We start from the raw sequence: 21,454 nt of genomic DNA on the forward strand, positions 1-21,454 counted from the left end.
TATTTTAAGGCCATAACTAGATGTTTCAAATATTCACCATGGGATACCTTATGAAGTGGACAAGGGTTTGTGGAAGAAAGACCAGCGCTTCCCAGCTGACTGTCCCCAGAGCAGCAGCAACTCCAGAGAGGGTGCTCCCAAAACTGTTTTGACCCCCAGTTTGTTCCTAAGACACAGCACTTGTTAGCCTAAGGGTAGGCAGCCTGCATCTTGCCTGCACTGATTGCAAGTGATATGAGACCTTTTAGGAAGGATCCATGTGCAAGACAGACCTTGAGTCATCTTTCTTGCCCTAAATCACTCCAGGCAGGGCTGATGGGATAGCTGGAGGCCAGAGATTAATTCAAAGAACTCAAACATCTCCCGCAGGAGGTGCTACAGAAGCCACCAGATGGTTGCACCTGTGTATGCAGGTTATGTTGGCCCCAAGGAAGTAATGTTACCCCTCTCTGGTAACACAGGCACGCCTGGCTGCAAAGTTACTGCAATTTCTGTATTTCAGTTGAAAATCTGTAACGAGATTTAAGATTGTGATCCTATGCAGTCCTATCCTAACAGATCCCCTTCAACCAGTTTAGGACCAGGACAGGCTTTTGTTGCTGATGCCTGAAAGCAAGTTGCAAGAGTTAGAACCAATAAAAGATTACCCAATCCCACGTTCCTCAGGTCTGGATAAATTAGGTAACTCCCCAAATTCAAATTCTTTGTTTCCTTCAGGCCACCCCATGTATGGTGAGCAATGGGCAATGGAGAGTTCCCTCCAAGAAGAGAGTCCTACAGCCAAGCAGAGATGAAGGAGGCAAGGCTGGTGGGGCAGTAGGAGTGCTGACTGTCAAGGAGCAGGCAGGACAGACCCAGGGTTTAATGTTTCTCAGTAAATCTGAATTACATCCAGGATCAAACTAAGGCTGCCTCTCTCCCTTTCACCCCGCCCAACACAAGTCAAACTCTGGTGAAGGGGAGAATTTATCCTGGTTTTGGAGTTCAAAGGCAAGAGACATTTCACAGCAGTGCTGCAGGAGGTGGCAATAATACCTGCATAAAGTAGTAAACAAGAACAGCCAGCCAGTGGGGAAAAGGCAGTTTTACAGGCACATTGCCAATCAAAACCTCTCTCCCACTGTGGCTCAGAGTGGCCCCAGTATTCACTCTGCCTTCCACATTGCATTCGATGTGACAAACTAATAACCACAGCTGGCACTGCCGCTGGCAAAGTCAGCAGTTACCTCAAGCAGATGACTGGTAGGAACAGCAAAATAGCTTTTGTGTTACCTACCAGCAGAGCCCTGGAAAGTCAAGTAACGGGATGTGGCAGATGTCCTACCCCAGTGGTGCGTGAGTAGCAAGCCTGGCTCTCCAGGACTCACCTCCATTCCAGCCCTTCCTTTGTCCTTCCCCATCCAGCAGCAGGACGAGCCCAGTCCTCCAACCTTGGGGCTGCAAAAATTAAATCCTGCCTGCACTGCTGAGAAGCTCTGAGCTGGCCCTGCAGACAACGTGGCTCATTGCAAGAGAACGAGTTGCCAATTTTGTTTCTTGTGGTAAAATGAAACTTATTTAAATAAAATCCTGATTAAGACAGGAAGCCATGGACTTGATTCACAGCAGGGAAAGCTGAAAACTGCGCTACATGCCGTTAAATTACCAATTTCTACCATTTTATTTTTAATGCAGAGTGCTGTTTCTTTGAACTGGGAGCAACACGGCATGCATATCATTTTGGATAATGTGTATGCAAGGTCACTTGCTTCATTTGATGCTATTGAGCCCGAAGAAAGAAGCATGGGGAGCTTTTTCCTCTCCAGTTGGGGAGTGTCTTTTGATATGTGGAAGTCCATGACCCTACGGCAGCGAAAGATCTGTCCCAATGTGCAAATGGTAAAGCAAGGTGGCCCACCCCACCATTAGGATCATGCAGCTTTCACCAGCCATTGTCCTATGGCAGGGAAGCATCAATGAAGTAAAACAAACTTTGTAGCTCTCTCCTCTATTCCTCCCATCATTGCTTTCTGCCTCAGTGACAGAGGACCTGTCACGCATACCAGGTACATCCGGCAAAATTTTAAATAGGCACACATTAAGATAGCCTATAACAACGCACCAAAAATTTAACTTAATGCTAACTGTGAATAATTTGGCTCGTTTTGGCCATATTTCCTTCTAAATCTTATTCAGCTAATCATCAGCTTTTCCATTGCCTGGCTATGACTGTTCTCATGTTAGTCCATGCAGCTTTGTTGTAGCTGATCATTTCAGATCATTTCCTTTTCCTACTGGGATAAGCATGTGAGCAATCCTGAACGAAATACTCAAGTGTACTTCATACGGGTAGTTTTATGTAGAGACAGGAACACAAGAACTTCCTTGTGTTCTTGTCCACAAGAACAGGAACAACAAAGAAGATGCAGTTACTGGAATTCATATTTGTTCATCCTTTGAACTCCTTTCCTAGACCTTCTTGAAAAAAATGTATTATCTCCCACCAGCTAGCCTAGCTATGAGGTTGGGGCACTGTATTGGCTTACATCACCTGAGAACCTGGTCCTTTTTGCATGCAGCTATGGCAGAAAGTCACAGAAAATGTGTCCAATACCTAAAGGATTTGTATTTGCCCGCAGATCAGAGGAATGTGTCATATATATTAACCACCATAACTGTTGTGTTTGTTTTCAGTAGCCAGACAGAGAATTAATGGCATTGATTTGTAGGTATCTACATTTCAGATGAGGGTGCATTGCACAACACAGATGAGCTTGCATCATTGTGAGGATGAGCACCCAGCCATTTTAGAGCATCCCTTTGAAACTCATCCCTGGCCTCCTATAATTACAAAAGCTTATATATGTAGCTGTATCCTATAATAACAATTTTTAGTGAAACCAGCTTCCATCAGCAACGCCCTGTTTTAAGGGATCCAGCCATGTCAGTAACATTCCCTTCCTCTGCAGAGCTACGAGGGGGCAGTGATAGCCCACTGTCACTATTCTGCTGCAATTCCACTTTAGGCTGTGATGGAGAACACTCAGCCCTTGCAACCGCTGCCAGGATAAGCTTTCTTGTTTCAATCATGTTAGGTCTTCCAGCAGTTATACCCGGGGTTGCCTGAACAGCACTGATAACATGCCAGAGAAATCTAAGGCAAGTAAATTAAGAAGTACTGTGCTGAAACTCTTCCTGCTTATCAAGGGGGTTTTTAACTGGAATTTGGAAAGTATCTGTATGTTCCTTCTCTGGTGCATGGCATTGTTACCTGCACACACCGCAGCCCTTATCTCCAAGCAATCTTACATAGCTGTTAGTGCAAAATGCCATTTATTCTATACCATGAATGCTCAGGTAGCATGCAGCTATGTGTCCATCACTACCTAGGAAACCTCTTTCTCACCAAAATGTTCCCCCTCTTGTGTGAGATAAGCAGAGATGGAGGGATGAGGACAAAAAGCTGATCTAGGAAAGCAGAGAGGGTGAGGTTAAGAAGACAGGTGAGCTTGCCAATTCATTGATCTGTTAGCCCTAAGGCCAATAGGGCATTGCTAAGACTCCAGGTCCTACTAGACACCTGGATGCAGGTCACTGCTTAATAAGAAAAGTTGTTTTCAGCTACGTTGTGGCTTCTTCACCGCAAGCATCAGTATAGTAGCAGCAGTGGATATGAGTGGCTTATTTCAACTTCAGTTATTTAGTTTCTGTGGCCAGGTGTTTAGCTGTGATGAAGCTTGTGCTTGCTCTATGTGGACTTTCTGTATGGTCCTCTGAGTCCCCTGGACGGTCTGGAGGGTACTTAGTTTCCAAAGCAGGCCACAATCAAATTCATGCAACTCAGCATAGTAAGGCTTACTGAATTCTTTGTCATAGCAGTCCTTCAGCGGGACCCTGAAGCTCTAACTGACTCCCAGCTATGGACTGTTCACATGTCACTACTGAGGCTTGTATCACAATAAGAAGGCATTGGAGAGATTATTCATTATATGTAATTAAGATGTTGGTTCATCATGACACCCAGAATGAGCATTAGAGCAAAGGCACTTTGCTAAATCTGTAGCAGTTTTCCAAGCCATCAAGATATCAGTTTGATTGACAGATCAGATAATCTCTTTAGTAATCTTCTGAATTCTAAACACAGAAACCTGTAACTCATCATCAGATAAGAATATGCTGTGGTTATACTCTACAGTAATGGAGAACAGAGTTTCAGTTGTCTGGGTTTATCCACTCACTGTTTGCATAAGGTTCTTAGAGCATCTTAGAGTACAGTACGATTTGTAACTACTAATATCAGGCATATTTATTAATGTCAATGACGCATTCTTGCAGAGGTTCTGCTTTTTTTTTTTTTTTTTACAAGGCACTAATGATGTAATAAAGATTAATTAGTGTAAGTTATAGTGTCTGAAGTGTATACCTTCAAGCTGTTAAATGTGTCAATGGAGATCCATTATGACAATGGGCATATTATTCTCAATAGGGATTGCTCTATTTGCCAGTATGAGATGTGTGCTTGTTATTAAGACAAAACCAGTGAGAAGAGCCCAGTTTTGAATGCAGCTGAAATAAAAGCCTTGATTTACACAGCATGATAAGCCTTAATTTTGTAAACACTATTACTTTGCTTTCATTACATATTCCTGCTGGTATTATTTCATGGCATCAGCTATTTTACGGGCTTTTATTTGTCATCATACAAAATCAGGCTAACAGAACATGCTTAGAACTTCACAGCTTAAAAAACAAAATCAACTCAGTGATTTATGAAGGATAATTATTTTAATTTTAAATAGAATCTATGTATCCTTATCAGTATCTGCCCAGGTCGAGATGACCCATCAGATGAAAAAGATTAAAGTTCACTGAATTTCTGCAGCCACCACCACGCAAGGGAGTGTTGTAGCTAACAACACATCCATATGCTTGTGGTCCAGTTAAGCAGGCATCCACCCACTACTTCATGGGAGAGAGGTGGTTACCCCTGCAAAGCCCAAATCCATCTCTGTCCATGGATCCATATTGACAATTGACATATATTCCCACCATCTCTTCATTCAACCACCCCTTTAAATTGTTAGAAGATTTAAACTGATTTTAAGGCTATTATCAACATATTTTAAAATAAACATGAAATGCACCAGTAGGATATTTGATGCTAACTTACCAGTAGCAAATGCGTTGCTTGGAACACTTTGAGTGCCTAAGCCAGTTATCAAAATTCAGTGCTTGAAATGGTTTTCAAATAGGCTGGTAGTTTCCTGGGATGGGCAAGTCCTCACCATGCTGAGATGGGTACATCTGAAGGCATTTCCAAATGCCCCACATCAGCCTGGCCCCAGAGTGGTATTCCAGCCAAATGGAACAGACAGCTCTTCTCCACTTCCCAGGTTGTCACACTAGAAGATTATCCTTTGTATTTCTCAAAGTATTCTTTGTACATCTCAGAGTTTCTCAAAGTGTATTTTCCCATGCACACTTAGAAATTGTTTCTCAACACTCCATTTTCCAAACCTGAAATTTTACTCAGGAGTCTTCTGTGCGTGGCATTCCTTGAATTTTGTGGGACTGCAGCTGGGCTAGGATATTGGCCTTCACAAAAGAACATTCAGACATCAAAATTAGATATCATTTTCTCCGGGGTATTTTTGTTTGCTTGCTTGCTTGCTTGCTTGCCTATTTTTAAGAAGGTTCATTGTCTCACTCTTCTGTGACTCAAAGTTGGAATAAAAGATTTTCTTCAAAACTTCTGCAGAAAAAAAGGTCCCTTATGAGCTGAGATCAAGCATCAAAGCTTTCAGCCCTAGAGAAGCTTGGGAAGGATTTACAAGTATTTGAAGCTGAGGAAAAAAGTAAACATGCCAAGAGTGACTTCTCTGACACCTGGGAAATGCAGTTCCTGCCATGGGCTCCAGTCAAATCCAACCAACTTTTTCAGAGCAGCATGAGTAGGACTCAAGGCTAGATCTTCCACTCACTTTTTGCTAGCTTTCTGCTAGCTGTCTCATTCAGGTTCACCTTAATACAAGAGAAGGAAAGTGAGGAGGGAGACATGGGAAAAGGAAAGATCTTTCCTTCCTCTCCTAAATGTGAGTAAATGACCATGCTGAACCTCCAGCCCAGAAATGTTCACCTCATCTACTGTGATGGACAACTTCTAGTCCAAGGGGACTTTTCAAGCAGCTTGAGGGGTTCACAACACCCCATGCACACAAGTCACTGTCTGAAGTCTGTTTCTCCTGCTGGCCCAGACCTGGACTCAGCTGGCACTGAAGCAGCAGGATGACTGCTCATAGCTTTGCTCTGATCCTAGAAATCCAAAGTAATGCCTGTTCTTAGCTTCATACATCTGGAACAGAATCACAAGTGCATGCAATGTCAGAGCCTAAGCAAGTCAGTAACATCGGGTAGCACACCAAAAACTGTTTTCTAGTGCTGTCAGATATTTAAATATTAGTGGACTATGCCTCAAGAGAGCGGTGAAAACCCAAAACATAGTCCTTATATCACTGACTGTGATCTGCTTGTTTGATTAAGATCTTAAGATTAAATCTGGATAAGGGTGAAAACCCTTTCCGCTAAACCTTCACTTTCTCGGAAACAAAAAGATTTTTCTGCCCAGTGTGTAATGAAATCACAATTTCCTGAACTTACATAAAGTGTTAGGGCAACCAACCCCACCTGAACACAGACAGCTGCCCTGGAATAGTGCCAGCTTTCGTGGACAAGGTGAGGATCCACCTGAATCTGGGCAGCTCTGAGCCTTCAGCCACAGCTCCTGCTGATCACCCCTATACCACAGAGCAGCGTACTACCAAAGTGCCAGTGTCTGGGTTTGCTTTCTGTAAATTAAGAACAATAGCAATTACTACAGCACTGTTGATCAGCATACCATTTGTGGAAACTGTTGAAAAAAGAACTAAATGGCCTTTGTTTTATAGGTTTGAAATCAGAAATAAGACTGGGCTATCATAAGGTCTGCTACCTTCAGGTCCGAGGTCTGTAACAACACATCTAAACTACAGCTTGTGTTACATTCCATATATTGATCATTCCTAGAGTTCAAAATATGTTCATTTGCTTAATATGAATCCATTAATGTGCTGTATGAACACGTATTTACTGAAGATCACATCTGTGCTTTGGCATATTTATAATTAGATGCACAGTTTATCAGGCAGTTACAGAAGATATGTATCTGGCTGCGACCCACTTAAAGATTCCAGCCATGTAATTTCCTTTTTTTTTTTTTTTTTGGTAAACTAATCGCTGCTACTATTTAGAACTATATATTAAAAATGCCTCAATTATGTGTTTACTATGAATTAACCTTTTTCTAATAACAGCATTGCGCCTGAAGTAATTAAATAGCTGTAGAGCTTATAATCACAACAGAAATTGAATACTCAGTTAACATTTTTGAAGTCTTATTGATGAAGATTGCTACTGATTATGATTCCTATTGATTGAAAGTGATCTTAATCAGTTCGGATGTTTTTTTAGAGGATTGACCGCAAAATAAATACTCTTTTCCCATGTGAGAATATTTGCATTACTAGGACCCATACAGAGATGAAGCTTAAAATTCGGTGTTAGTTTACTTTGCCTAGCTGTCTCCCCTGAAAAGAAAAAAACAATTCTTGTTCGAAGACACTCAGCACCATAATTTTAAATGCATGGGCATATCCATCTCCTGTGGATAAGACATCAGAAAATGTTTAAAATTCCATTTCTGAGACTGCCATACAGCTCGGCCAGTTCAAACATCTACTTGTCTGAATTCCTAAGCACTGAGCAAGCATGGGACTCAACTATAAAAAATGAAAGCTATTGGTTTATCAAATGTAAAACCCAAATGCTTAATTTCACTACATAACAAGTAAGCTTTCTAAGACACTGACTGTTAATTTGTTCATATTATGCACCTGGATTATTTTCCATTGTTCTTTCTTTTCTGAGATATATAAACCTTATGGCAAAGTTAAACAGATGTGTGGAATAACTAATATGAGCCATACAGATTGCTTCACCTTCACAGGGCTGTGTTCTAGGAATTCTCATACCAGTGACAGCCTCAGCCGGATGAGCTGTCTCCATCCATGATCCCACCCCGTAATGGTTATTGTTATTTTACGACAGATTTTAGTGACCTAAAGGACAATTTCACTGGGGAGAGCATGAGCTAGTGGCTCTGAAGGCATCATCGTGGCATTACACAAACCAAACAGATGCCTGGGTGGGAACTGTAAGAAAACCCAGTGTCTGGCTCCAAGGTATTAATTTCTCCCCAGGAGTGGAAGTCCTGTCACCAGCCTGCTTATTCAGGGATGCATGGCATTAACCTTAATTAGAATCATTAAAGAACCATCACTGATGTCTCCATCCAAACACAAATTCAGTTGCAAGTCAGTCAAGTCTGGCCTGTGCAGTATAAGACCATAATATGTGGTAATGTATCTGAGTCAATATTGCCCTAAACCACATCATCTTCCTAATATTTACATGATCTGTAAGAGCATAGTCAAGTAAAAAATTCCATCACAGCAGGGAGTACTCACTTTCCTTTACCCTCATGTATAGTATGAACAGGCTTACAAAAAATGAATGTAACTGGAGCCCTGAACACCTGAACTTCAATAAAGGGCAACAGTCAAAATATTGTAACTTCATCTTTGAATCTAATATCCTAAATGGTTCCTTTGCTCAGTAAAAAAATACCTTTGTTTCGGCATTATAGTGCACAAATCTTCCTAGAAGGGTCTTGGGTAAGATGAGCTGATGTTCTGTCTTTTAATCTTTTAACACCTTGAGTCTGTGTGTTGCTATTTACTGTCAACTACAGAATCCTCCAATATTGTGACTTCATCTTAGTGTCTAACATAAGGTGGGGGATGTGCTTTGCTCCCCTGGCATTGTAATGCTATAGCTGAGGACAAAAGGTATAACATCTGCAAGTGTTTTGATAAATCAGATTGCCTAAAGATATTTTTTAATTAAAAAAATAATCAAGTGAATTAAAACCACTTGGATAGTGTGATAGATAAATTATCAGAGAAAATGCAACGCACAGAAAAGATTCAGGACTCAGAGTCTGGTGATTTCTTTAAAATTTCACAGAAGTCAAGATGACAAACAGATGGCACAGTTAGGAAAATCTAGAAGGCAAAATATGGCCCCCATGTCACTTTAATGATGCCTCTGCTTATCACAGCCTATATTTTAGATCAACTTATAAAGTATTTTTCTAAATCATATAACTCTCTTGAGCTCTATTTTCTAAAGACAAACTGGTCTGTAAAGATGCATCAGTCAAGCGAAAGATTAATTCCTGTTGTACCAAGTTGTTGGTTTTGGCACAGAAGTCAATATTTATAAGACAGAAAGCAGCTGTAGTACACAAGTTAGCATAGTGCATAAATCTTTGCAGCCAGTTATAGCAAGATGATGATACTATCCACAGGTAACACGATGGAAGCACTACCACAACAGAGCCTTCCTAATGGTGGTCATCCATTTACCAGTGTGAGCCACGCTAATGAGGTCACACTGATTCACTTCGTGTCATTTCCCCTTTGGAAGCAATCAGCCCAAATACAAACCAGTAATACATTAGGAGAGGTCACCCTGCTCGGCAGCTCTGTACAGAGTGAGCTGTTTGTATAGGACTGGGAGCCAGATCCAAACCTGCCTGGAGCAATAGGACATGGGGCTACTGACAACAGCGCCTGTGAAGCAGATTAACCCCCGTCCCCCCGCCACCCCTGTCCCCCGTCCCCTTGAAAGCTGCCTGTGCTAAGTGCTGCTCTTGGCTTTGCCTGTGGTTCTCTCATCAACCTGCCACACCAGCCCTGGGGGCAGAAGGGAAGGTGGGGGAGTACACTCTTAATTTTCCTTCTGCTGATTGAAGCTTTTGCCTCCTGCCCAGCGCTGCCGAACCCCACGGCAGCTTTGGGGCAGCAGAGGGATAGGGGCACAGCACTGCCAGGAGCTGTGGCAGATGTGGTCCTGCCTCCCTCACAGGGGGACAAGAGGCTTGCCCTCTGACAGACATGCTGCCCCCTTCCCCATTTCTCCCCCTCTCTCGCTCACCACACCAGCAGCTTAACTACTGGAGGCTGGAGGGAATGTTACTAACCACTCTGGTTTGGGGTTTATATTTTTTTCAGGAGGCAAGACATGATGCAAAGCCTACTGAGGCCAACAGGACCATTACCTCGCTTGCAAAGGGTTTCTCACGTGTGCCAGAGCTCCCGGGTCCAGCCAAGAAGCTTGGTGGTGACTATGCAGCACTGCACTCCCCCTCAGTGCTGAGCTCTGCCCCTGGGGCAGTAAGACACCCATCCTTCCCTTCCTCCACATCACAGACCTGGTGTTGGTCAGCAGTGGGGTTCAGGGCATGGAGGCTGGTGACTGATCAGTCAAGAGGCATAGGCAAATCCCTTCCCTCCCCAGCCTTAGCTTCCGTGTCTTCAGCCTGGCAATCATTCCCTTCCATGGCATACAATGAGCTCTGTGGAGGAGAGGTTAGAGCTGATCTGATTTTTGATGCACAGGGTTATACAGATTACTCATATCTCCATCAGCATTTATGCCTATGCTGAAATTGAGGATATCAGTTCCCTTGCCAGAATCTTATCCCTAAGACTAGATGTGAAATTCAGCCTGGAAAGGTACTCGGGTATTTCTCTCACTTCTTGAGGACCCTTGTCACACCCAGTTTTGGTCTTCTGTTCACATGAGTGCAGTTACTCACATGCAAAGCTGTGTGCAGTTTCAATCCCATGGCTTTCTCTCTAAGCACTGCTGTGCCCATTCTGACATTTCCAGCCTCACTTGACCAAATTATATGTGGTTTTAGGCGAAGATGTTCAAAATTTAATGTCAAATAGATGCAGACTGAGCCTGCATGAGAAGCAGGAAATACAATAGATACGTGCAACTCCATTATATGAATTTATCAGTGTACATTCTGCATACTTTATAAATTTCACTAGCATGATCATCTGTTTTGTTCCTAGAAGAGAAAAAGCTAGCAAATACAAATTTCTTTAAATAGGTGGCAGAAAGAGATTGACTTGAAATAAACAAAATAGTTGAAATTAAATTTTCTTGGCAAGATTTGCTTGTGTTGTTCATCAAATAAATGTACATTATGTCTTGCACTGTTACTCAGCTGCGATCCTATAATGTGTTCTCTGCATCCTGTCAGACATATGATCCTTTGTCCCGTAATAGACCCAACTATCTCACAACCAGCTGAGCTCAGGGTCATCCCAGGGTCAGGCTGGTTAAAGATGGCTGTCAGTTCACTGCCTGACTCACAGACACACTTTAAATCACCTTTATCTTACTTGGACTGATGCTTTCCAGCCATCATTGTAGCAGGGGCTGTAGCATCTATGTACAACGTAGGGAAATGTCTTGTAGCATCCCTGAAAATTTCTCCATGGATATGCCATGTGCAATGTACCTGATATAAAGGAAGTGCAGATTGATGTATAACGTGAAATGAGAACTGTTTCAAATACCTTCATGCAAGGTAGCTAAACAGTATGGTTCTCATCCATCTTGCAAATGACAACAAAAATTCAGAAGGTGAAATATCACCTTTCAGATCAGAAATATAATTATTACTTAGCCTGAAATTTCCAGCAAAAGGAGTATTTGCATAAGAAGGACAGATAATCTGGGAAATGCATCACCCGATGTTTTTATTGTGATAAATACCTCCCTTCAGCTCCTGATGCTATACAACTTCTAAATGTTTGTCACTAGTCTCTAAGGTATAGAAGAAAGACATGCCTTAATTGTAAATTTACACATGCTTTATTGCCAGTGCAATGGCATGAACACATATAACAGGATTGTCATTCCAGTTAATTATGCTGATTCTGACATGTACCTATCACGTCTAGAATTGATAGTGCCTTTCGACCAGTTAGTAGCATCACAATATGTTGTGTCTTTCTTTCTAAGGTTAAGCATGTTAGGGGCCAGGGAATGGCAGGAGAAAAGTCCCTGCATACTAAGTAAGTGCCACTAGCTCAACAGCCAAACCTCCTTTAAAGAGAACTGTAGATAGCTCAACCCCCAGCACATGTTCTGCATTTCTATGTGTGCTCCAGCCTGAGTCCACCTGCCCCAGGCAAAGACAGCAATTTTCATTATGCCTAATAGTAAACAACACCATCTCAACCCCTCTGAAGCTCTTGGCCTTGTTCACAGTGTGTATTGCCGGGTACCCAAGCAGATGGTAACACTTACTAAAGATATTAAAGCAGAAGAAAAGACAGCAGAAAAGGAGGCAACTATTAGTAAACACTTTGTGGCAAGGGAAAAAACAATTTCCATGTTTTCCCCGCAGCAGAAGTCTGAGTCTGTGAATTCCAGACTAAAGGAACTAGTGGAAGACTTGAAATCAACAGCAAACCACAAACAGCTATCAAATGAGAGTAAAACACCATCCTTACCCTCAGCAGAGTTACCGTTGCTCAGATCAAAGCCTCACTTTAAAAACCTGCACTGAAAAGGCAGATAGAGGTCTGGGGAAACCATACATCCTCCTTTCTTTCCCACACACCCCAGTATAAATCTTGTGGGGCATTTCAGAAGGGAAATGGAAGTACATATATCTTACAGTCACACCTGACTGATAAGGAAGGAAGGAAGGAAGGAAAGAAGGATGAACAGACAGATAGACACATTTGCTTTTGTAAAATATTAATTAAAAAAATCTTCAAGTCATTAGTTTTCTACCACATAACCCACATATATTTTAAAGAAAAGCAAGATTTTGTGCTCCACTCAAAAGCACAAAACCATGGGTAATGGGATCCAAGCTAAACAGTGCAAAAACCTGGAAGAAAGAACACAGAGATATTATAAAATACATTAAGGAATAGCAACGCTGTTGGACGGTCGTGTGAAACACAACTTGGAATACCTACCTCTCCATGCGTTATAGCAATTTCACATTGTGCCTGGGAAAGGAAGAGATATCACCACCAAAGTCTCTCTTCTGTATGCTGGCCCCCTGCTCCTGCCCAGCCTGGGAGACAGTGGCAGCAATGGCCAGTAGAGCCCCTGCATGGTTGTCCCTCTTCTTTCCTCATAGCAGCCTTGCCATTTTGACCACCCCCATCGTAACGTGAATTAAAGCAATGGAAGGGCTGCACCAAGTGCTAAAGCACATAAGCTCATGAGGTCTGAAAAACTGGAAAGGCTTGGAGCACCAACGAACAGATGCTGAAGAGCTTGTCTCATAGGTGTGGATAAGCATCTGGGAAACATCTAAACAACATTTATTTTTTAAATTCTTTTAAATAAGACAGTATGCTGTATGTAAGGAGGATTTCCTTCCCCCCATTTTCCTAATAAGAACTTTGCAGCCCTTCACCCTTCAAGTGCATCCAGAATTCGTTTTGTTGGTCAAGAAAAAGTATTTTCAGTAGTGATATTTTGGCTAGCCACACATACTCCTACTCGTAGTTAAAGGGATGTTCACATGTGATGGCTCAAGGAATGCCCCTTAGATCTAGCACACAGGATCTCTGGAGCAAAACACGGTGCCTGCATTCGGACAAGCTCAAGACAGGACTGCTGACAGACTTCATTCCTTTCTCCCTCTTCTCTTTGAGCTCAGATAGTATTCACCTATTCACCCTATGAGTAGTGACTTTTGGAGCTACTTGACAGTCCTTTTTCTGAGAAAGTCCCTACTGAAACCTCTACAGTGTTTTATATAGCACAAATATAGCAGGAATTAACCTTTTGTGATGAAAGGGAATTTTCTATTTGATGCCTGCTGGCATTTTTTTGCTTTAAACATTTTACTACAATAAAAAAAAGTCCTACCCTCTGATATGTGAACAATAAATCTAAGATTATTTAATCTTCACTTAAATGCAGATTGCTTTTTTTCCAAAGGCTGATATCTATTCCTTGCCCTGGAGACTATTTAGAGACAAACAAAGCTGATTTTAAGGCTCAATCTGGACTCCATCACCTTTAGTGCTTCTGCTCTGAATTGATACGGAATTGCACTAAACAAAAGACCTGCTTTAAGGATTAAAAACATGAAAAAACATGCCTCATTCTCATGAATCCTAAAGGACACACCCATGCACCCACAGATCACTCCCTTCCTTCGACATGGACACTCCAGACCTGCTAGCACGCAAGGCAGATCTCAAAAGTGCTTCACCAAGGAGAATGGTTGCTTGGTTTTCCTATGTGAAGTAAGAGCATCCTTCTCATTGAGTGCAGGCAGCAGGGGCACAGGGGACCCTGTACAGCTGTGTGGGGACCACCATCCCACTGAACGCACACGCTGCCCTCGAGGAAGGGGCCGGGTTCCTTTTGTCTCCCCTCAGCCAACACACACCTGAATGCAGTTAATATTGCTCAGCTCTTCCATTCATCTCCTGGCCGGTTTTTCAGTCTCTAAGAAGAAAGGAATTTTACGAAATAAAGATCTAAGGGTTGAAAATGTGTGTGCAAAAGGAGGGGGGGGAGTGTGACAAACCTTGCCGCCCCATGTGAAAGGTTGTTTTGCTTTTAGGCCAGAGGGGAGGAGGCCTGATCCTGCTCCTGTGCTAGATAAGCAGATATCCTGCAGGCAAGCAAAGCTGGCAACAGGCTGAAATCATGGTGAGAGTTGAAAAGCTTGTTTTTCTATATGCACAACAAACCAGAGACGTTGACAGAAAAGCAAAAGAACATCTGCTCATGCTGATCTATGAATGCTTTCCCTGGCTCCATTAACCTCCCTTCTTTCTCTACATCTTTTTTTCCTAAACTGAAAATTATAATTTTAAATGTTCAAGGCTTTCATTTCTCTATTAATCACATTAAATCTCCTTAGCCAAGTTAAAATACTCTGTGAGGTGCTTCAACCAAAGATCATTTGCCTTGCAATTAGAGCTCATTTTTAATACAACAGGGGGGAAATAGAGAACCACAGCTTTAGAATCAATAGAACTATAAATTACATGGGAAAGGAAACGGTAGCATCCTAGCTTGAAACAACAGATTTATTATCAAAGTGGGTAGTATTGTATCGACAGAGTACATAAGTTTTATAAAGAAAGAGAGAAAGAGACACACAGAGAGAAATCAATGTTAACATAGGCTCACTGTTGCTTTAAATGCTGCGTTTGTGGTAACTAATTTTCACTTATTATTTTAAATTGTAAAATGTCACATTGAAAAATGGTGAGTAGCTCAAAAAATCCTGTCTGCAGTATGTTCTAAGGCAAAACACCACTGATTTTAATGAAAAAGGTCTGCAGAAGAGTGTCCCGTTATGTGTTCCGTATTTAATCCTGGTTAAGACAGGTTACTAAAGGGCCTCCCTCCGCTCCTGTATTTTGAACAGGATCATAGGTGAGGTTGCAGCTAAGATTTGTATTTAAACCTCAATGATTTGCATTTATTTTGTTTCACACCTACTGAATAGAGTGAGCAAAATTGTTCTTTCAGATAGCAGCAGATATTTTCAGTGCATCATCTTCCCCTTCCACCAGTAGGATTCCCCTGTGGTTGCTCACATACACGATACAAAAACCCTCTCAACGTCTGACCGGAAGATTTCTTGTCAGGTTTCCACTGCTTTCAGTGCAGTCTGCCCTGCTGTCTTCTCAGTGAAAAGCAGAGAGGAAAATTTTGTGCATTGCTGAATACAGAGCTGGCAGCTGGGGCCCGATCCAGAGCCCAAGGTAATGGGTGTGTCTTCTGCTTCAGTTCCAGTGAAAGTGGGAGTCAGCCTGTATGGTTGACTGGTCTTGAAACACATCACCATGTTCAAAAAGGGGATTACATGGAGATTATCTGGATTTCTGGAGTCTGTCATCTGATTTGCAATCAAACAGTTTTGGTAGTGGAGCCTTGACAGAATTTTCAGTGTTTTTTGTCTGTGTTCCTTTATATGCTCTACCGTGCCATTCAAACCCTGGGGTAAAAAAGGTGTCATCTGAAGAGAAAAGTTATCTTTGCTAGTGGATTACCAGGTTCAATGAGGCTAATCTTTTGATTGGCAGACCTGTGGGTCTCAGGTGAGCTGAATCTCCCTACTAGCCACAGTAGGTCCCACTCAAAGCCAATGTATGCGTGGGTTTAGTACAAGCCTCTGCTAACATCCAAATCTTTGTTTTGTGAGCTGACTTGAAAGCAGCTCTGGTAATGCCTCTTTGAATGAATCTAAATTCTAGGGAAACATACATCTTCTTCTGGACAAAAGCATGGCATGTTTCCTGTGCAGTGTGAGCTGAGGTGTGTCACTGAGGATAGGTCTTCTCAGACTCTTTTTGCCTCACCCTCTATTTTCATTATCATTGCCTTGCGTCCTAGCACTGTCAGAAATACAAAAAATAAAATATATGGGTTGGGGGGAATGTAATAAACTGCAAAGGCCCATGGGGTCCTGCCTGTCTGCAATACCCACATCCATGTCTAAACATATTGTTCATGCTAATACTGTTTGCTGGAAGGTGTGTTCCTCCAAGATAACATTTTTGCACAGTGAAATATGTGTGGCTCTTCGATGGCTCAGCTTGGATGGGATCACCTTTCAGTTTCTAGACAGTGGTTTGGGGTTTTTTAGGGGTTTTTTTTTCCCAGCACAGCATGAGGAACACGAGGCTACCCCAACCAATGCATTTTGTTTTATGATCCATCTGTCTTCAGAACAATGCATGGATGTTAAATCCACTGATACTACAGAGTAGTGCCGCAGTGATTTTATTTCTTGCAGAATAGACGAGTCTGGTTAAAGCCTTCACCTTTGCTGGGTGCTAGCAGGAATATTTTACAACTATGCTAAGAAAATCAGTTGAGGCTGGGATGGCATTTCCTCTGCAGCTGATGTTTTGCACAGCAGTTATTTGAGGTAGTAGACCTGTTGCAAAAGTCAAGAAAAAGCTTTGGTTTAAAAAGCTTTGTTTTATTGGTACAGAGGCATTTCAATTAAAACCGTGTAGAAATCCCCCACCCCTGTTGCTTAGCCCCTTCCATAACCTTCACCTTCTTGTGAAAGCAGCAAGAAATCTGGACAAGTGGTTATTCTCTGCACCTCCTCCGATGTGCTCCCCCTGATCTGTGCCCAGATGGAGCCTGTGATTTACATAGATGTGCTTTGCACCTGAAGTCTCACCAGTGTGCAGTGGAGGAGAGATTCCCACTCCCCCCTGCCCCCCATTTCCATCGCCAGCCTCATCCTCACCCCCATCTCTTTTCATTACTTAACAAACCTGGTCTCATGTGTTTTCTCTGCTCTTTATCCCATGTCACCGGGGCTGAGTGACTGCGGAAGATGAGAGGGGATGAGGAGTGTGAAGAGGGAAGCTTCTGCCTTTGGTCTGAGCCTGATGGGGAATGATGAAAACCACATGGGCTATGAAGAAGTCCAGTCCAACCTTCTGTTTACCGAGCTCCCTAGAAACGTCAACATCTGTCACCAAGTTACCCCTAAAAGGGGCACCCCCTCGCTGCAGCACCCCGATGGCAGGTCCCATCCCTCTTCCCCCAGCACGGACAGGAGCAGAGGGGTGTTGACAGAGGGGGAGGGAGGTTATCCAGAATTTGGTGATGGCTGTATTAATAGACAAAGGACATCAGAGGCGATACCCCTGGCAGCGCTGCGATGCCACCTCAGGCGCGGCCGGCCGGCCCGCAGCCTCCCACCCAGCAGCCCGCAGCCGGCCGGCGGGGCGGGGGGGCCGCCGGGACACCCCCCAGCTGGGGTCGGTGCTCGCCCCCCCTGCGGCCGGGGGCCGTGGGCAGCGACCCGCTGTGCCGGGTGCGGAGGAGCGCGGCTGCCGGGGCGAGGCGCGGAGCGGCGCGGCGGCCGCAGCCCCGCTTCGTTGTTATTACAATGCACACAACGAATTTTCTCCGTATTAGTCATTTCCCGAAGATCAGACCCGACGACAGCTGCGAATGCAATCGATCCCTACAAAATGCGTTAGCGAAGCTCTCAATCAAAGCAGATATTTCCTTGGACTTATTTCTTTTTTATTTTTTAATAATCGATAGCATATTGCCTTTTTTTTTTCTTCTTCCTGGCGGCGAGTGTCCCGCCGACGTACAACCCCGCGTAGGTCAGAATTAGAACGTGTATAAATACTTGTGGGAAAAGCCAAGCGTATCGGATGCAAAGAGCAGCCGTTGCGCAGGGCCGGTAAGCCGGGCAGGCACCGGGGCGGCACCGGGGCAAGGCGGGCGGGTCGCCCGCGGCTCCCGACCGCTCGGACACTTCCTACAACTGTTGGGAGCAAAACGCTCCATGAGTCCCTGTATTTTCCTAATCCCTCCGCCTCCCGCTGGCTACTCCACATCTTAGACCGATGTGAACATAGGCAAAAGAGCGTGTGGCTGAGATTGGCTTCGTGTCCTTCTCGTTGTCCCTCGTTTGGGGTTGTATTTGGTTTTATTTGACTTTTTTGGTTTTGCTACTTTTACTTTCCTGAACGGGGAGAATTTCTGCAATAAATTGAGTTTGTATTTATAAACTGAGCATCCGGAAAAGTCACGAACTGGCTATTAGTTTCATCATACCAGAGGCTGATCATTATTCGGCCACGTTTTTATAAGAATCAATAGTCCCGATCTGACTTTACGAGAGAGACGCTTTCAAGGGAAGTAGATCGGAAAGCCGAAATAATTGTAAAAGTAAAGGCTGAAACATTCTCCCTCTGGAACAAACGCTTAAAATATGTCACTGCCCTGTAAAAAACAGGCGTGGAAGCATTTTCCGGGCCAATTTCGGCTCGTATTACTGCAATGTGTAATCCTTTTGAAGTTGCATGGCAAAGAGGACTCTTTGCGCGATCAAAATTAACAAAGTTTGCCCCAAGACTCTTAGGCACAAGGGAAGACCTCTTTTCCCCAGAGTTCCCATTGATTTCAATGGCCTTTCTGAGCTTGAAACGGGAGTAACTGCGACCTGTAATATTTTATGACACATAAACTATAGAAGAATAATGTTAACAGTGAAAGTCAGCCAAGTAGTGTGCCTGGGGAAGAAAAGGAATGTTTGCCTTGAAAACTGAGAGAGAAAAAGAGAGAAAGACCGTTTAAAAGACAGAAAGAAGGAAAGAAGGAAAGGGGAGAAAGGAAGAGGAAAAAAAAGACATTATATCGCTATTTATTCATATTATTCATTTTATTATTTACGTATTCCCTTTTTGTGGTTGCCAATTTACTGCGATCTCACAGAGCTAATTGCTAAGGGAAAACAAACAGGAAATCTTGCTCCTAAGCTTACGCGGAAAAACATTGTTAAACGACTCTTTCCCAAAAAAAGACTACAGACCCCCCCTCCCCACCGCCTGGAGGCCCCCGCCGTTGCCGGGCGGGGAGCAGCCTCCCCCGGGCCCCCTCCCCGGCGGGCGCTGCCACCCAGGCTCTCCCGGGGCCCGGCCGGGAGCCCATCGCCTGTCGAGCCCGGGGTCCCCCGGCAGTGCCTCGGTGGGAGAGGGGTAGCTCCTGAGAAGCAGTTTGGCGGTGAAAACCCGCTCGAGTCTATAGCCCAAACGTGAGCTGCCATTAGAGGCGTACTAATAAATCCCTTTTAAGCATGCATTTATGCAGCGATTACGTGAACTTTGGCCTTTGAAGAGTCCCTGCAATTAGCAGCGACGTCCATCGCGTTTTGCCCAGATTTCTCTCTACTCTTTTTCCCAGAAGGGATGGAGAGGGACGTACAGCCCCGCGGCTCTGCCAGCGCCTCCAGCTGCCGGGCGTGCCTCCAGTCGTCCCCCGCCACCCCCCGTCCGTGCTGGGGAGAAAGCCCCAAGCATCTCTCCCTTTGCCCCCGGAGCCCCCCTTGAAAATGCCGGCTCCCTTGCGGGAGGGTTTGCTTCCCTCACCCCCGGTACCTCTCGCCGGAGGCACCCGCCTTTACCCCGGCGTTGGCGCAGCGCGGGCTCGGGGGACACGCTGGGGTTTGGTGGCTCCGCGAAACAGCGGAAAGCCGTTAAAATTTAGTTAAAACTGCTGGGCAAAAATGAGAGGGAAGTTGAGATGACGGGGAGACACTGAGAAGGAGAGAGGGAGAGGGATGACTCTGTAATTGTTGCCTTTACCAAGGCTGTGAGATTAACCACTGGGATTTATTCTAAAGTGACCCATCACCGAATTCATTTCTGCTTGAACTTTCGGTGAACCTGAGATTAAAGAGGGGAGAGCAGCTAAGCAGTTTGTTGTTAGCTGCCTTTTCAACAGCCCTTTCAGACTGAGTAAATATTGATCGGTTTCAATCTGATTGCCCCAGAGGAAAACACCAAAGCATCTCAATAGCCTCCAAAAGTAAACTTTAAAGGTGAACAGCAGAAACGGCGTTAACTATGACAGCAAGATGCTAAACTCCGTTCGACTTTTGGACGCGGTTCGGGTTGGGATTTTTTGGTATGGTGAGTTTCCCCCCCCCCCCCCCCCTCATTTTTCCCCTGGGACTACAGAAAGAAAAATTTAAAAAAATTTTAAAGGTGTAAAAATAACAGGATGTCCACGAGCTGATGGCAGATCAGTGTCTCTATCAGGCCAAAGCACGCTGTGATTTTTTTTAGCGATATTTTTGCGCTAGAAACTGTAAGGTAGAGCTCTTCATTTCTCTTCCCCACACCCGCTGATCCAAAAGGCTGATCGTATCGAAATAATAATAACGCTAAAAAGAATGAGCCAGGATCGGGAAGTTTGGGGTGTTTTTGCTTGAAATCGATCAAAACTGCGAAAAAAAAAAAAAGAAGAATTACCCGGGGTTTGGGCTTGGAAGGAGATGGAATTCTTTGCCGATGAATCGCTCACCGCAGACTGACGCACTGACAAGTGTCTTGTCTCTCACATTTAGGCTGTAATTTATGGCCGCTCTTTCTAACACATTAAGTCAACACCGGGGGAGCCGGGTTGCAGATCCGGATTCCAGCAATGTTTAGATCCAAATTTCGATATTGAAATGCCCTCATTGGCATGCAAATGCCACTTTAACACATCTAGGTCTCTGGAAGAAGGCCATCTGTTTTGCTTTGTGGCTTTACACTAATAAACAAAAGGTAAAGTATATGGCAGGCGGGGAAATGAAAGTAACAGAGGCATCGGCGGGAGCCTTTGGAAACAGCCCTGCTCCCTTGCAGATAGCTCGGCTCTTGATATGGCCGCTGCGCCTTGCAAATCAGGGCTTGTCTCTTTTGACACCCAAGTGAAGAAAAATTCGTTGACTCTTTGCGGATCCCGCAAAGCTAAGCCTGCGTGGGCAGCCCGGCCCCCGGGAGAAGCCCGGCAGCACTGCCCCGCAGCTAGGCCGAGTGGAGGAGTTACGCGTGTTTGCACTGAAATTCAGGAGGCACCGGTGACTTCAGACACCCCGCACCTCGCTGAGCATGTCTCTGCTCGGTCCTGCCACCCGGCTTCTCCCCACACACGCTCCCCCGCCCCTCCCCGCCCCGCTGTTCATTTGACGCCTCTTGGAAACGATATT

The sequence above is a fragment of the Falco peregrinus genome, chromosome 5 (genome assembly GCF_023634155.1).
Source record: "Falco peregrinus isolate bFalPer1 chromosome 5, bFalPer1.pri, whole genome shotgun sequence".
Classification (NCBI taxonomy): domain Eukaryota; kingdom Metazoa; phylum Chordata; class Aves; order Falconiformes; family Falconidae; genus Falco; species Falco peregrinus.